Here is an 18,664-nt window from a genome sequence, read left to right as displayed (position 1 = left end):
GCACCAAACACGCCATGTATGTCCAATTCCAATGACATTTGATATGTGTAACGGAATTTGGTCTACAAATAAATGTGCCAAATTATATTGAGATCGGTTCATATCGGAATATAGCTCCCATATATATATATATATATATATATATATATATATATATATATATATATATATATTCGGTCGATTTCATGTTTTTGTTACGTATGTCCAATTTTAATGAAATTTTGAAGTAGTCAGTAGAAGTCATCATTATATACACAAGTACTTATATTTGGAAAGGAATTGACCAGGGTTACATCTATTAAATAGCATATCTTTGAGAGATTTTTTATGATGTATTCCGTCACGCATTCCAAATTTCAGCGAAGTTGGGCATATATAGCGTGTTTGGTGCATCAAATACAGAAAACATATATGGGAGCTATATCCAAATCTGAACCGATCTCGATATAATTTGTCACCTTTATTTTTAGAAAAAATTCCGTCAGACATTTCAAATTTCAGCGAAATTGGACATATATAGAGTGTTTGATGCATCAAATACAGAAAATCGGCCGAAAATATATATCAAGCTTTTTGTAGAAAATTAACTTATGTTGAAACTGAGGTATGGGGTATTGTAACTCGCGATCAGTTTTACTATACCATAACTTTTGACCGCATTTCGGTAAAATAAACTGTTTTAGCCCGATTCACCGAGGGGTTTCTTAAAATAATAATTTGAGCGGAAGCTGTGGTCGTACCAAGGTAAAAAAATCGTGAAAAATCGTTGAAATAAACGAGTTTCATTATGTTATTTTCCAATTAGTGGTTTTACAACACAATGTAGAGCTTAATGCTCAAAGGAGAAGTTAAAGAGCACACTTCAGAGTTGAAGTTTCTAATGTATGATTTTTTAATATATCCACTGTATCTGCCTCAAACGGATGCTGACATTTTGAAACCTGAAAAATGGGGTTTTTTGAATTTTTGCTTTAATCTGGACGCGCAGCTGGATTTCCCTAAAAGCTTATTATTTGATTGTAGTACTCGCGATTTCGCATTTTTTAATGTATAACATGAGGGTGTAGCCCTCACAGGATCACAGTAATCTGCGCCAAAACACGAAAGTTTTGTGCGTAAATTTTTCTCAAAAACCTATTTTTTTGGTTTAAAATGTACAAACGCCTTTCGATTTCCGTGGAAACCCGCGTAAATTTAGTTTTTTTACGTTCTGAATCTAACAAGCCACGACGCGTAAAAATCCACCCACTAGATCGGCGGATATGATACTCCTCAAATTTCGAAAATTTGCAAAAAATTATTTTGAAAATATCGCATATTAAAACGCGTTTTGGATGTGTCAGTTCGACTTAAATAAATAGATCGATACGCGTGTTTAAACTGCGCGAAAACAGATATTTAAAAACTCTCGTAAATCCAGAGATATACTAGATTTTTTCTAAAAATTTAGTGCGATGCTACATCCACGGTTCTTGATGGATCGTATTGAAACGGCATAGAATGATGTATTTTTTAATGGTGATTATTGAAATCGGATGCGCATAAAATGTAAATGAACTTCGCGGAAATTATGGCCATTTTACTGTATTTTGCACCCTAATATGCAGCGGATGCTACATCGTGGCCGCCAAATAGAATTTGAGAAACTCTACAACAAATAAAAGGGATTGATTCGCTGTGTTGGAAAATCGGATGCGCATCATGCCATTTTCATAATTACGCGGTTTATATGCGTCTCAAATGTTGTAATATTCAATATAACATTATTTTAACGTTATGCCACAATTGGAATTCCTTCTGATTTAATATAAGGTTCTAATAATATTATCCAATAGGAAAACTATAAGCGAAAAATTTGTTACAACGGAATATCATCATTATTGCGTGAAATTTTGACGAAAATGTTGAAGAACTCAAACATTTTTTCTCCAACTTTTCCTATAAAACCATAAAAAAACAAGTAAGAACAGACTATAGTCGGACGGGGCCGACCATGTGATACCCTATACCACTATCCCTGTGCACTAGCTTTCCGGGCTAGCTGTTATAAGATGTGCATTAGAAATTTTACCAATTTTCACACAAAAGTTTTGATCAATTTAACCCGCTAAATATTATCCGATCATACCGTTGACTTGCACGCTACTTCTTCATCTCAAACCAAAACTACGTTTAAAATTTCGCGCCGATCGGACTATTATTGCGACCTACAGAGCGGCTACAAAATCGAGCAAAAATTTTGTTTTTGGTCCATTTCATCCCTTTAACATTTCACGATCATCGCCAAAAACTAATCAGTTCTATTCTGGTCCAAACCCGACCTCCATACTAAATTTCGTGACAATCGGTCCATAATTGCGGCCTCTAGCTTGATTACAATTTTTAATGGACGGACAGACGGACGGACGGACGGACGGACACACATCGCTAAATCGCTTTATCTCGTCGAGATATGAAGTTTGGTATACCACATGAGGGGTCTACGACGAATATTTCGCGGCGTTACATGAATTTTTGGGAAAACAAACTTATTATACCCTTTTCCACATTGTGGTATAGGGTATAATAAAATTAGAATAATATGATTTTAATTTTTTCGTAATATTTTCTTCGTATTTTTGCAAATAACATGAATACTATAGCTCCAACCTTCACAACTTAGGTTTCATTTTATTCCTAAAAATGTCTGGATGCTGTTATAATTTTTTTATATATTTTTCGTAAGTATGAGCGCTATTGTTTCAAAAATATATTTGTAAATACGTGAAATTATTTAACAAATTTGATTTTTCGCGAATCCATTGAGACTTTGCGATTATTTTTTGCATCATCGCAAAGGGTACGAATTCAGTTAACGATAATAGGATATAACAGCTAACTATTTTAAGCCGCGATTTTTTTTAGAATTTTTTCTAATTATCATAATTAAAACGGTCATATCTTTTGCGCGCAACGATCAAAATTAGTAACGAAAACAGATTTGGAATGCTGATTTTTTTCTTAATCTATGTACCAAAAATCATTGATGTAGTATCAAAAATTTTTTTTGATTTTTTTGAAATGGAAAAGACAATTTTAGACATTTTTCCTGATATAGCAGCAATATAAAATTCTGAACCGATTTCGAAATAATTTGGCACATATATGTCTAGACCAAATTCCGTCACACATTCCAAAATTTCATTGAAATTGGACATACATAGTCTGTTTGGTGCATCAAATACGGGAAATCGGCCTAAAATATATATAGGAGCTATATCCAAATCTAAACCGATTTCGATATAATTTGGCACTTTTATGTCTAGGCCAAATTCCGTTACACAATCGAAATTGGACATATATAGCGTGGTTGGTGCAGAAAATAGAGGAATACGGCCGAAAATATATATGGGAGCTATATCCAAATCTGAACCGATTTCTATGCCATTTGTCACATTTATTTGTAGACCAAGTTATGTAACACATTCCAAATTTCAGCGAATTTTTACATATATAGCGTGTTTTGTGCATCAAATACGGGAAATCGGCCGAAAATATATATGGGAGCTATATCCAAATCTCAACCAATTTCGATATAATTTGGTACATATATTTTTAGACCAAGTTCCTCACAGATTCAAAATTTTATTGAAATTGGACATTAATAGCGTGGTTGGTGCATAAAATAAGGAAATCGGATGAAAATATATGTATGTGGGAACTTTATCCAAATCTGAACCGATCTGTATATAATTTGGTAAATTTATTTCTACATCAAATTCCGTCATACATACAAACTTTGGAGTTTGTATTTTAACAGTTCTAAAGATATTTGCATACAAAATCTAAATTTTTTGCAGGTACCTCCGGTTTTGATGCTATATCTCCAGATCAACGCGGAATTTAAAAAAAAAATTATATAGCCTATTTTCATTCCAGGCAATGTAGCAATGTACCCTAAAAAATTCGGGAAGATCTGTTCAGCGGTTTTTGCGTCTATAAGGCACAAACAAACAAACAAACAAACAAACCAACAAACGTACAAACAAATTTCTATTTTATATATATAGATATATGTATATTCTTCTATATATATTCCAATTCTTTCATATTCCATTTTCAAAAAATTTAAAATTTTCTTTTCCCTCCACCATATGGAGGGTATAATTAAATTTGTCATTCCGTTTGTAACACATCGAAATATTCGTCGAATACCCTATAAAGTATATATATTATTGATCAGCATAAAATTCTATGTCGATTTTACCATGTCCGTCTGTCCGTCCGTCTGTCTGTTGAAATCAAGATACAGCGCGCAAGTTTAAAGATAGAGAGTCAATATTTGGTACAGAAGTTTTTATTACTTGCAGGATGGTTGGTATTGAAAATGGGCTATATCGGTCCACGTTTTGATATAGCCCCCATAGAACGGTACCACCCGATTTTCGGTATTTTGAGGTATTAGCTTTATTATCACACCGAAATATCCGAAATTTGGAACTTAGTCTTCTGTTAGGGTATAAAACTTTCCCCCAGAATTTTGTCGGTATCGGTCCACGTCTTCATGTAGCCCCCATAGAACGGTACTTCCCGATTGTCGGTATTTTGAAGGTTTTAGCTTCATTATCACACTGATATGGCTGAAATGTGGTACTTAGTCTTCATTAGGGGTATATAACTTTCTCCCAAAATTGTGTCGGTATCGGTCCACGCCTTCATATAGGCCCCATAGAACGGTACCTCCCGAGTTTCGGCATTTTGAAGGTTTTAGCTTCATTATCACACCGATATGACTGAAATTTTGCACTTAGTCTTCATTAGGGGTATATAACTTTCTCCCAAAATTGTGTCTGTATCGGTCCACGCCTTCATATAGGCCCCATAGAACGGTACCTCCCGATTTTCGGCATTTTGAAGGTTTTAGCTTCATTATCACACCGATATGACTGAAATTTTGCACTTAGTCTTCTTTATGGGTATAAAACTTTCCCCCAGAATTTTGTCGTATCGGTCCACGCCTTTATGTAGCCCCCATAGAACGGTACCTCCCGATTTTCGGTATTTTGAAGGTTTTAGCTTCATTATCACACCGATGTGGCTGAAATTTTGCACTTAGTCTTCTTTATGGGTATAAAACTTTCTCCCCAGAATTTTTTCGGTATCGGTCCCTGCCTTCATATAGCCCCCATAGAACGGTATTTTGAATTTTCGGTATTTTGAACGTTGTGGCCTCAATATTGCACCGAAATGGCTGAAGTTTGGTGTCCTCAACTTTCCTCCGAAATGGCTGAAATTTGGTATTTAGACATCGTTGGGGGTTCTCAACTTTCCTCTTTAAATTTGTCGTATAGGTCCACGCCTTCATATAGTCCCCATAGAACGGTCCGAAATGGCTGAAATTTGGTATTTAGACTTGGTTGGGGATACTCAAAATTTGTCGGTATAGGTCCACGCCTTCATGTAGCCCCCATGGAAAGGTACCTCCCGATTTTCGGTATTTTGAATATTGTGGCTTCAATATTCCACCAAAATGGCTAAAATTTGGTATTGAATTTTCTTTGCGTCTAAAATTGAATTGAAACTAATTTTTCCATTTTACTTCAATACATATCGTGGTGAAGGGTATACAAGTTCGGCCCGGCCGAACTTAACGCCGTTCTTACTTGTTCTTTGTTGTACATTATGTCGTGTTTTGCATTGATGCCTGTGTTCACCCTACATAAAGGTAGAATTAGACGTGACATAGCCATAACGCCATAACCATAGAAAACCAAACCCCAATTGGTTTCTTATGGTTATGGCTATTACATTATGTTATGTTACTACTAATCGAATACATTGATTTCCATAGGTTTGGTTCAATCAGCTGATTGGTATGGCCTTATGGCGTTATGGTTATGTCACGTCTAATTATACCTTAAGAACATGTGTGCTGGGTTACCATTATGTTATCGGTACTATATATAAAAATTTGTACTATATAACGAAACCATGCCGATAGAAATTAATGCCGAATCTTTGAAGTTTGGTTTATCCGTACAAAGTTGATTTTTTTTATTTTGACAAAGTTCATTTTTAATTTTTTTTATTGCGTCAGCGCCATAAAGTTCGATTTTATGTAGCAAAATTATTTTGATTCTGTCTGAAATCAATTGTACAATACCCTGTTCTGTTAAGTGATTTATGCACAAACAGAAGAGTTTGATATTCATATAATGACATTTTGAGCAATACTCCGATATAATACATTCGCGGGGTAATTTTGCGATAAATTATGAATTATTTTCAATGCTCTGTTTTACATTGTTTGAAGAGATGCATTGAACTATTGGAATTGAATCCTTAAACAATAGTCATATATTTTGTATGAGAATGTATTAGCGAGTTGAAAATGAGGTATTTCGTTTTCTCATCCAATTTTCTTTTCAATTTGTATAACAATCCAATCGCAGGAGCTATTTTCTTTTTTAATTCATTGATATGTAAATTCCACAATAAATTATTTTGTAGAGTTACACCTTAAAATTTTACTGATTCTCTTTCTACAATAGAGTTACCATCAATAAAAATACTGAAATCAAAAGTTACGGGGCGACATCTAAACCTGACCATTTTAGTTTTCGACGGATTAAGTTTTATACCGTTCAATCTCGAATATTCAAATAAAAATGAAGCATCCCTTTCAATTACAGTTTTAAGAACCAAGTCATACTTGTATGGATAAAAAAGGCAAATATCATCTGCAAACATATATAGTTGACCGGCTAATCCTAGATTCTGCAAATCATTAATATAAATTGAAAACAACAATGGTCCCAAACCACTCCCTTGGTGCACTCCACACTTTACAGAATCCAAAGTGCTTTTGTATTCATTGATCTGCACGAATTGTTTCCTGTTAGAAAAGTAGCTTTGAATGAGTGACAATTCTGGTCCACGAACACCATAATGTTGTAATTTGTTTAACATAGACCTTTACATACACCCTTGAATACATTCAGGACTGCGACGGATGTACTGGACCCTTTTCTGAACCCAAACTGGTTACGATAACACATATTATTGGTTTCAAAATATCTTGAAAGTTTATCATAAATGACTTTTTCAAAAATTTTATCTATAGCAGATAGAACGGATATTGGTCTGTATTTATCTTCTTTGGTAGCGTTTATTTGTTTAGGTATAGGTATAATTAAATGTATTTTAAGCTGATCCGTTAAAACGTTTGTTGAAACTTTCAACCAAGCATGGGGCGACAACATCGCAACATTTATTTAGAGTTAGCGGCAAGATATTATCACTACCAGCACATTTATTTACTTTTAAGTTTTTCGTAATATTTATTATTTCCGGTAATTCTGTATTGTTCATTTCAAAAACACTATTAGTGTATTAAAAAAAATATAAGTTGCATTTGACCCAATATTCAGCTGGCTTTTTAACTTACTTTCGACACGATTTTCCTCATTATCTGTGAGACTGACAGCATTTTCTTTGGTTCTTCCTAGGGTTTTATTAATAAAATTCCACGTCTTTTTGTGTCATTTCCTATTTTTCTCAGACTTTCTTCATAATAGCTATTCCTATATTGCATATTGGCCAAGCTTATAACTTTACTAATTATCTTCAGACTATCATTAATTTCTGGTCTGTTTTTGAACTTGCTTCTAAATTTCAGTAATTTCTCCTTTTTCAGAATTAGTCCCTGAAAGACTTTATTTATCCATGGGGTCAACATAAATCTGCAATCTTTTTTGTATGTTGCGGTAACTGTTGCCTGGTTAGTTGCATAGTTAATACATTTCACTACTTGTTTTGTTAAACCTGTGGCAGTATATGGAATTGATTCAGACGGTAAATAGCGACGCAATAAGGACTTCAGTGTTTGTAGTTTTGCTCAGCAGTTCAATTTTTCAAGACAATAAATTATGATCCGAAACAGAGTTTTCAATTGAATCAATGAAAATGCTATCAGAAATATTGCTAAAAATGTGATCAATGTAGCTTTTACTTTCTGGCCGTGTTATTAACTGATGGGCACATGTACAATCATAATTAAGAAACAAAGTCAATAGAACTTGATTGTGTATGTTGTTAAATATATCAATATTTAAATCACCACATACAATTAGAGGTCCTTGAGAATCATTGTTTAAAAGAATATCCATCATATTCAAAAACAAAACTTCGGTACATTTCTGAAATTTGTCAAAAGTTATATTAAGTGGTTTGTTATTGATTTTATGGTTTTTCAATTTTATGTTTATCATTTCTACATAACATTGACTCACGCATGTTTCTATTGAAAATTCAATTTGGCATTTGACGTACAACGAAGTACCTCCGCAACCATAATTTCTACAACAGTGTACACTTTCATACCCAGGTCTTGTATACAATTGGGTTATGTCATTCTAAAACCATGTTTCTCACATTAACCCCCATTATTATAAGTCTTCTTTAGTTAGAGTTTGGATTTACCGAACAGATTTATAGCGCTCCGGTTTACTTAAAGTTAAAAGTGATGATTGAATTTCAAGGAGGAGCTTCTTTTCATTAACTTTTAATGTAAAAATTATATTTTTAATGCCTCCAAATAAGTTTATTTTGCGTTTTCAAATCCATCAGATAGTAAAAGAACACATGTAATAATGGCCCTAATACTTTTAAAATTTACTTATTATGATTATTAATACATTTAGAAAATTGTTTATAATATTGATGTTTTATCATTTATTAGAAAAAATTAGTTCTTAAACAACCAAAAAACAAAGTATTGTGGAGTTAATTGGGAGACATGTAGCCATCTTCGCCTTCTTCATTAACTTCATCAGCGTCTTCATCCTCACTCGGAAGTATAAGCTTCCTATCTTGAACCATCGACGTCCTTTCCCAGTGCTTATTTGTAGTTGCTTCAAGTAGAATTTGATCAACTTCACCCATACTTTCAATAGTGCGATGTCGAGAAATGTCAGATTTCTTGCATAGAACAGTTTCATTTCTAACATAAACGTATTTGTAACCAATGGTTTTTAACGTTTTAGCATGAGCAAATAAAATCATATTTTCTTTGCTTAGGAAGTCATGACGTATACTTTTTTTGTTTTCATTATCTTTCAGATTCTTTTTAATGCTCATGAGTAGACATCGGATTTTGCATATTTGGATATAATAAAATTTTAATAATAAAGATACGAAGATTCTCACTGGACCAAAATTCGTTTCAAAGAAAACTGAATTTAATAACAGGCTCATATTTTGTATTTATTTTGCTTATGCACAAAATATGCAAGAAATATGCAATAAATATGCAAAAAATATGCAAAATATAAATATGCAGAATATGCAAAAAAAAGCAAACAGTTTTTTTCCGAAAATGAAAATTAAGCTATTACCCCCTCCTTCAAAATCCACTATAATATTTTGCTATACGTATTATTTTCGCGATATTTTGAATATATTTACTTGCTCTTAAAATATAGGTTGTACTCACAATAAAATATATTAGTCAAATGTTTCGACTTTTGAAGCTATTCTTAAGAAGATCGCGTTCGAATGAAACAAAAACTAATATATTTTAAAAAGGTCCATGTCATAGCTGTCAGAATTGCCAGATGTTGTACCAAAATTTTGACATTCATTTTTTTATTTTTGGCCAATGGGTGGATCCACTGTGCAATGTCCCGAAAAAGGCATTAGGGCAAAAATGGATTCCATTGTAAAAAAAAACATTTTTCTTCCTATAATATCAATTTTTGGTTATGAAAACGAATATATTTTACTTTATTTGAAAATGTTGCCTATTAGGGCGAAGATCTATTTTAATATTAATATTAATTAGTTTCTCGTTGGAGTCGAGCTTAATGACCGATGATTTTTGCAAGTGAAAAAGGAAAGCCGAAGATTTGAATCCACACAACCACCATTATGTGACATGTTTCGCCTTTTGTAGAGGCTCATCAGACATATCGGGCGTGGAATGGCTTCGCTATCATCAAACATATATTTTACTTGATTTGAAAATGTTGCCTATTAGGGCGAAGATCTATTTTAATATTAATATTAATTAGTTTCTCGTTGGAGTCGAGCTTAATGACCGATGATTTTTGCAAGTGAAAAAGGAAAGCCGAAGATTTGAATCCACACAACCACCATTATGTGACATGTTTCGCCTTTTGTAGAGGCTCATCAGACATATCGGCCGTGGAATGGCTTCGCTATCATCAAACATATACTTTTTCAAATGCAATTTTGTTTTTACAAAGATGGACATTGGTACATTCATTGTATGGCTTCAATGACAAACGCTTACATTTTGTTCACACATATTTAAATTTAAATAAGGGACTGACATAATGTGGTTTTGGAGTCATCTGGGTACAGATGATAACTTGGCGATGAACTCGACTCCTTGCTATGTCGCTCACAATTTTCAAGTTGTTTACCATCCTTTACCCCTCCTGGTAATTGATGTTCTGTGGTCAAGTTGCAGGATCTTTTTCAAGAAATTCGGAGTTAATGTTTAATCTCTTGAACAACAATTAAGTCTCACTTGTAATTATGCCTGGTAAACCTTTTTCTAGGAATTTCGGCATTTGATTTTTTGTAAGTTTTGATCCAATATTTCTGGAGAAATTTCTATCTTTGCTTTGTTAAGATTTTTGCCGCCTTTTGGTTCTTTACGCTGTTTTGCACCATCAGATCAAACAATGCCAGGCCAATAAGTTCAGGACTATTTTGTTATTTCCTTTATCTGATATTTGTTTGTGGATGCCTTTCGTATTAAGTAAATCTTCAATACGGTTTAGGTCTTGTTTTAGACCTAACAATATTTCTGAATATAGTTTTCACTATTTTTTGTATTAAACTCAATCTATTGTGCCTATTGATAATGTTTACCCAATATGTCCTATATTATATCTATATAAACATTATCTTGTTCATTATACGTTTTGTAAAATCAATAACCCAAACTCATGGTACAAATACACAGGTAGCCGCATCGGCAGTTGTTGGCAACATAAGATGTCAAAATTTGACATCAATTCAATGCAGTTGACACATTATGTTACCATCAGCTGGCATGATAATGCTACCTGTATTATTGTACCATGCCCAAACTCTCACTTATAACACTCAATTGTTGTCGTGTGGGATACCAAATAAATAAAATAGAAAAAACACATTCTGGGGCGTTAAACCAGTCTCGAACGATTTAAACGCAAGGTGCTTCTACGGCCTCTTGTTCTTGGGAAGGGAACTGGACAGTAGTTTTAAAACATTCTCGCCTACTTCGAACTTGGATTTGTCAATCGCAGACTATTCTTATAGAAATCGCTTGAATATGTTTGGTTGATGTCGCGATGTGCTTCCAAACTTGCAGTCAAAAACCCCTCTCAACAATTTTTCTAATAAGTCTGTACGGTGGTACAGAAGCTCTCGACCTAATATCTGCTCGAGCTGGTGAGACCCCATTATTCTAGGCATTTGTACACTGCTAGTTCTTGTTTCTCCCCTGAGCTACTGTCAGTTTCAGGAACGCCTAGGAGTTGTTTTTAACCCCCATGCGCTACCAGAACAGCAACCCGTTCTTTCTGCTCTGTTTTGAGAATACCTAGTAATAGTTTTCCATGCCAGTGCACGCAAATAGCCTCTTTCCTTGAAGTTGTTGGGTGTATTTTTCACGGTTAATTCTCCGCTGTTCACGGATAAAGCTTCTAGAGATCTTTTATATGTAGGGATCCTCTTCGATAGCTTCTACTGTAGAAAAAATTATACTAGTAACGTTCCTATAGGACACCTTACACCAATGACAATTTCATAGTTACGATTTTCTTGAAGCCACGCTTGATTTTTTTCGGGACAGATGGTTCTTCAGATTCTACGATACGTTTAGCATCAAAACTAGACCTAACCCTCATTGAAAATCTATTGAAATATGAAAACATTGAAACATGGAAGTTCGGAGGGGGGGTTCGGAGAGTGAAGTTCGGAATGGGGTGGTTCGGAAGAGGGTGGTTCGAAGCAGAATGTTTCGGAGTGTGGAAGTTCGGTGCGGGGTGGTTCGGAGGGTGGAAGTTCGGATCGGGGTGGAAGTTCGGAAGAATTAATTCAATCGTTCGTATCAGTTTTCTAAAATAGCGTTTTTAAAAAATCGGGCATAGGGGAAGTACGCCTCCCCTCCCTGTACATTCCCTGAAATTTTCAGGAGAATCGGTTCAGTACTTTTGGATATATAACATATTTAAAAAATGGGCGTGCTAAAATAGGGGTTTTAAAAAAGTAGGGCATGATGGAGGTACCCCGCCCCCTCTGAATTTCAAAAAAATATATAGGCTGTTTTCATCACTGGTGTCCCTGTACATTATCTGAAATTTTCAAGAAATATGCAGAATATGCAAAAAAAAACAAACAGTTTTTTTCCGAAAATCGTCATAAAAGTCGTAAAATTGCCATTCAAAGTTGGAAAAACCATCAAAAAATACTTAAAGTGTTTTAAACTAAGACTGTTGACCGTTTAACGTCAATTTTTCAGCAGATTATTATGTTTTTGAGACCGTTTACGATAGTGTGGTTAAGGGTATAAAAATATGGTATCGTAATACCATTTTTTTTATTATTAAACTATGCAAAAATATAAAATTTGATAAAATATCAAAAAATATGCAAAAAATATGCAAACAGATTTTGACCGAAAATCGTCGTAAAATTGTCATTTAAAGTTGAAAACCCCATCAATAAATACTGTTCTAATGTCAGACTGTTGACCGTTTAACGTCGATTTTTTTCAGCAGATTATTATGTTATTGAGACCGTTTACGATAGTGTGGTGTAGGGTATAAAAATATGGTATCGTAATACCATTTTTTTTTTATTATTAAACTAGCAAAAATATAAAATTTGATAAAATATCAAACGTTTTATGTAAAATTCAATATTATCTTTGTCTTAATTTGTAGCATTGGGCTGGTTTTAACTCAAAGGAACAAATCGATCTCGATTTTTTTTAACCGGGGAGCCGCCTAAACCTTTTAGTATTGTTAGATTTTAAGATTGCAAAAGTTTGAGCACAATTGGAATATGTTAACACGTGCTACTGGGGCCTCGAAGTTATGAAAATCTCGATTTTTGTGATATTTGGCGACTTCGACTACCCATATATGTGGAACGGTTAAAGCTATTTGCCTGTATTATGCATTCAATTAAAGTAATAAAAGTGCAACAAAGTACGTAAGTGTTACTGAATTCGAGATAATAAAGCCAATGCACAGTGGATCCACTTGTATGGAGAAAGTGGCCAAAAATATTTAGAGAGTAAAAATCAAGCCAATACGCCGGTTACAGCTTTGTGCTGCTGCGAAAAGTGTTTTAAGATACCACGAGCGTAACATTCTCCACCCTTTCCCCTCTGGAGGGGGTATACGGTGAGAATTGTTTTATACTATTAATTCAAAATGACATGAACAAAGGTCCCGATTATCTTATGATGCAAAAATAGGCTTGGGGAAACAACACAATCTCCAAAACAACATAAAATCCAACCAATTTAGCGGATTAAAAAAATCAAAATTTTTGTCTGAAAATTGGTAAAATTTTTAATATAAATCTTATAACGCGCCAAAACCTTAGGTCAAATTTAAGTATATGATCGATTTGGCATTACAAAATACACTAAGAAAATATGCAGTTAACTAGAATTCCACAACACGCTAAAACACTATATTTTAATGAAAATTAAGCTATTACCCCCTCCTTCAAAATCCTATCCTACTATAATATTTTGCTATACGTATTATTTTCGCGATATTTTGAATATATTTACTTGCACTTAAAATATTGGTTGTACTCACAATAAAATATATTAGTCAAATGTTTCGACTTTTGAAGCTATTCTTAAGAAGATCGCGTTCGAATGAAACAAAAACTAATATATTTTAAAAAGGTCCATGTCATAGCTGTCAGAATTGCCAGATGTTGTACCAAAATTTTGACATTCATTTTTTTATTTTTGGCCAATGGGTGGATCCACTGTGCAATGTCCCGAAAAAGGCATTAGGGCAAAAATGGATTCTATTGTAAAAAAAAAACATTTTTCTTCCTATAATATCAATTTTTGGTTATGAAAACGAATATATTTTACTTTATTTGAAAATGTTGCCTATTAGGGCGAAGATCTATTTTAATATTAATATTAATTAGTTTCTCGTTGGAGTCGAGCTTAATGACCGATGATTTTTGCAAGTGAAAAAGGAAAGCCGAAGATTTGAATCCACACAACCACCATTATGTGACATGTTTCGCCTTTTGTAGAGGCTCATCAGACATATCGGCCGTGGAATGGCTTCGCTATCATCAAACATATACTTTTTCAAATGCAATTTTGTTTTTACAAAGATGGACATTTGTACATTCATTGTATGGCTTCAATGACAAACGCTTACATTTTGTTCACACATATTTAAATTTAAATTAGGGACTGACATAATGTGGTTTTGGAGTCATCTGGGTACAGATGATAACTTGGCCAGGCCAATAAGTTCAGGACTATTTTGTTATTTCCTTTATCTGATATTTGTTTGTGGATGCCTTTCGTATTAAGTAAATCTTCAATACGGTTTAGGTCTTGTTTTAGACCTAAAAATATTTCTGAATATAGTTTTCACTATTTTTTGTATTAAACTCAATCTATTGTGCCTATTGATAATGTTTACCCAATATGTCCTATATTATATCTATATAAACATTATCTTGTTCATTATACGTTTTGTAAAATCAATAACCCAAACTCTCACTTATAACACTCAATTGTTGTCGTGTGGGATACCAAATAAATAAAATAGAAAAAACACATTCTGGGGGCGTTGAACCAGTCTCGAACGATTTAAACGCAAGATGCTTCTACGGCCTCTTGTTCTTGGGAAGTAAACTGGACAGTAGTTTTAAAACATTCTCGCCTACTTCGAACTTGGATTTGTCAATCGCAGACTATTCTTATAGAAATCGCTTGAATATGTTTGGTTGATGTCGCGATGTGCTTCCAAACTTGCAGTCAAAAACCCCTCTCAACAATTTTTCTAATAAGTCTGTACGGTGGTACAGAAGCTCTCGACCTAATATCTGCTCGAGCTGGTGAGACCCCATTATTCTAGGCATTTGTACACTGCTAGTTCTTGTTACTCCCCTGAGCTACTGTCAGTTTCAGGAACGCCTAGGAGTTGTTTTTAACCCCCATGCGATACCAGAACAGCAACCCGTTCTTTCTGCTCTGTTTTGAGAATACCTAGTAATAGTTTTCCATGCCAGTGCACGCAAATAGCGTCTTTCCTTGAAGTTGTTGGGTGTATTTTTCACGGTTAATTCTCCGCTGTTCACGGATAAAGCTTCTAGAGATCTTTTATATGTAGGGATCCTCTTCGATAGCTTCTACTGTAGAAAAAATTATACTAGTAACGTTCGTTGTTGGCGTTTTTTATTGTTGGACTGCAGAATTTTACATCTTTGTGTTTATTTCAGCTTGAGTCCATATTTTGTTGTAATTCATTTGTTTGAATAACAACAAAATATTTTAAAGTGGATATGAAATTGATTAGTTGCGGGCGAAGGGTAGGGAATACTATAGTTTCAGTTGTCACCAAACAACTTCATCAGTTCCCTTTTTCGCCGACTCTGTATCGATAAACAGGTCAATAAAGCCATCTAGCAAATTAAATAAAATGAGAAATTTGCTGTATGGCCCTAAAGCTGTTTACCCTACAATTTGAGTCGAACTAAAGAATTTCATATCCACCACTGCTTTTATGTCGTCTTTGCTTCGCAAAGAATACGAACATAGAGGAATGTTGCTTCAATAAGCGGGGGTAAAAACAACAAGAAAGTTGTTTTTGCATTACGCATTGGTCAACAAGGCCGTGCTGATGCCTATTATTGTTGTTGGCGTTTTTTATTGTTGGACTGCAGAATTTTACATCTTTGTGTTCCTATAGGACACCTTACACCAATGACAATTTCATAGTTACGATTTTCTTGAAGCCACGCTTGATTTTTTTCGGGACAGATGGTTCTTCAGATTCTACGATACGTTTAGCATCAAAACTAGACCTAGACCTCATTGAACATCTATTGAAATATGAAAACATTGAAACATGGAAGTTCGGAGGGGGGGTTCGGAGAGTGAAGTTCGGAATGGGGTGGTTCGAAGCAGAATGTTTCGGAGGGTGGAAGTTCTGTGCGGGGTGGTTCGGAGGGTGGAAGTTCGGAGCATAGGGTGGAAGTTCGGATCGGGGTGGAAGTTCGGAAGAATTAATTCAATCGTTCGTTTCAGTTTTCTAAAATAGCGTTTTTAAAAAATCGGGCATAGGGGAGGTACCCCTCCCCTCCCTGTACATTCCCTGAAATTTTCAGGAGAATCGGTTCAGTACTTTTGGATATATAACATATTTAAAAAATGGGCGTGCTAAAATAGGGGTTTTAAAAAAGTAGGGCATGATGGCGGTACCCCGCCCCCTCTGAATTTCAAAAATATATAAAGGCTGTTTTCTTCACTGGTATCCCTGTACATTATCTGAAATTTTCAAGAAAATCGGTGCAGCCGGTTTTGAGTCTATACAGAACATACAAACATACTAACATACACACATTGTTTTTTATGTATAAGAAGATTGTGTATCAAAATAATTAAGTTTACATTTTATTAAGCCTGGATTCTCTGTATTATCGGGCCGGAATCAATTTTTTATCATTACTCTTTACAACCTTAAATTGGAAAACTTCTTAGTTTACTGTACTAATTCGAAAACGTATACGTAGTTTTTTCATAGATCGTTCTGTGGCACAACTATAAATTTTACCCAAAATATATTTCAAATTTAACAAACTTAGCCCGTACCTTGTGTTAGTTAAGATTAGTTTATTTATTTATTTATTAACAATTATACTTATAATTTATAATTACAAATATAATGAGAGTAGTAGCTCTGGCTACTGAGGCCTTAAGCTAAAATTTTGTATATACATATGTACATATATTTATATTTAAATTTATGCGTTAATAAAGTATAACAGTTTATGATATAATATACAAATTTGGCAATTAAGTAGTTTTAAATGGAATAGTAAAGGTTACTTCTTTTTAAAAATTTTATTATTTCAATAAGGTTTGTACCATCGAGATTGTTCAATATATTAAGCAAATTGTTATTGGGAAAAAGAATATCAGTGTGTCGTTTGATATGTTGGCAATTTAGCAAAAGGTGATTCATATCAAAAACGTTGGATTTACAGAATTTGCATTCTTTCTTTATGTCCTTGTTAATGACATAATCGTGCGTTGCACTAGAATGTCCTAACCTTAGACGAATAATTTTAGTTTGGTCATATCTTGATAATGTTTTATTTTTATAAAGATAAGTTTTAATATTGGTCTTATTATTGTTAACTGATTTATACCAGTCAGAAGAATTGTTCCAAATGGAGACACTTTTACAGTAGAAATCTTTATTGACAAAATTCTTCATATCAATTAAATTTAAATTTTCAGTACTGATTAGTGGAAAATTGAAAGCTTCTTTTGCAACTAAATCTGCGAACTCATTTCCTTTGATATTGGAGTGTCCTGGCACCCATACAAGTATATGTTTCTCATGGTTAATGGTATCTCTGATTAAAGATCCGTAAATATTACAATTATTAGGATTAGCAATACAATCAAGTGCTGATAATTAGTCAGACACAATAGCAAATTTACCTCTTAAATGTTTAGTGTAATTAATCGCCTCATATATGGCTATTATTTCTGCCGAAAGAACGGATGAATATTCAGGCAAGATCGATGACTTTATGATTGCATCGCTGTCAACAATGCTGTAGCTAATACGATTGTGGGACTTAGACCCATCGGTGTAAATAAATTGATAATCTCGATATCTTTGCTGAATATTAAAAAATTCATGGGTATAGATTTCCGGAATTGTATTTTCTTTGCAATATTTTCTAAGAGATGTATCTATAGGGTAGGATTTGCGATTCCAAAAGGGCTTAACGGGTACTGAAATTTTTCGGTTATATGGAAGGCTGTATTTATCACAAAAACTTTTAATACGATTTAAAGCTGAATCCATTATGGAGAACCTTTTCGTTTTTACACATTTATTTAACAGACCAACTACTGGAGAATTGTCTTTTAATAATATGGATTTAACGAGTTTCGTTGTGTAAAGATCCCTATAACTTTCAATTGTCCTAAGATTTGCTTCGAATAGCATGTTAGTAATTCTTGTAGTGCGGTGTGCTCCTAGAGCAGTTCGCACTGCAGAATTAAATACAGTTTTGAGTTTGTTTAATACTGATTTTGCTGTGTATCCATACAAGAAAATTCCGTAATTTATTTTAGATACGATGATAGAATTAATTATTGAGATTAATGTATATGTGTTGCATTGGAATTTTTTGTTGGATAAACATTTGATTATATTGAGCTTGCTTTGTAGAGAAATGCATAAAGCGTCTATGTGAGAATTCCAGAGATATTTTTTGTTGAGAGTAATGCCAAGTATTTTCAGTGTTTCCACTGAAGGAATGGTGTGATTGTTACAGAGAAGGTCAGGATGACAATTGCGCTTACGGCATATATGTAGATGTTTGCATTTTTGTAGTGATAATTGGGCACCGGAAAATAAGCACCAATTTT

This window comes from Musca autumnalis, unplaced genomic scaffold (assembly GCF_047663935.1).
Source record: "Musca autumnalis isolate F117 unplaced genomic scaffold, ASM4766393v1 scaffold_5, whole genome shotgun sequence".
NCBI lineage: Eukaryota > Metazoa > Arthropoda > Insecta > Diptera > Muscidae > Musca > Musca autumnalis.
Note: the sequence above shows the minus strand (reverse complement) of the source record.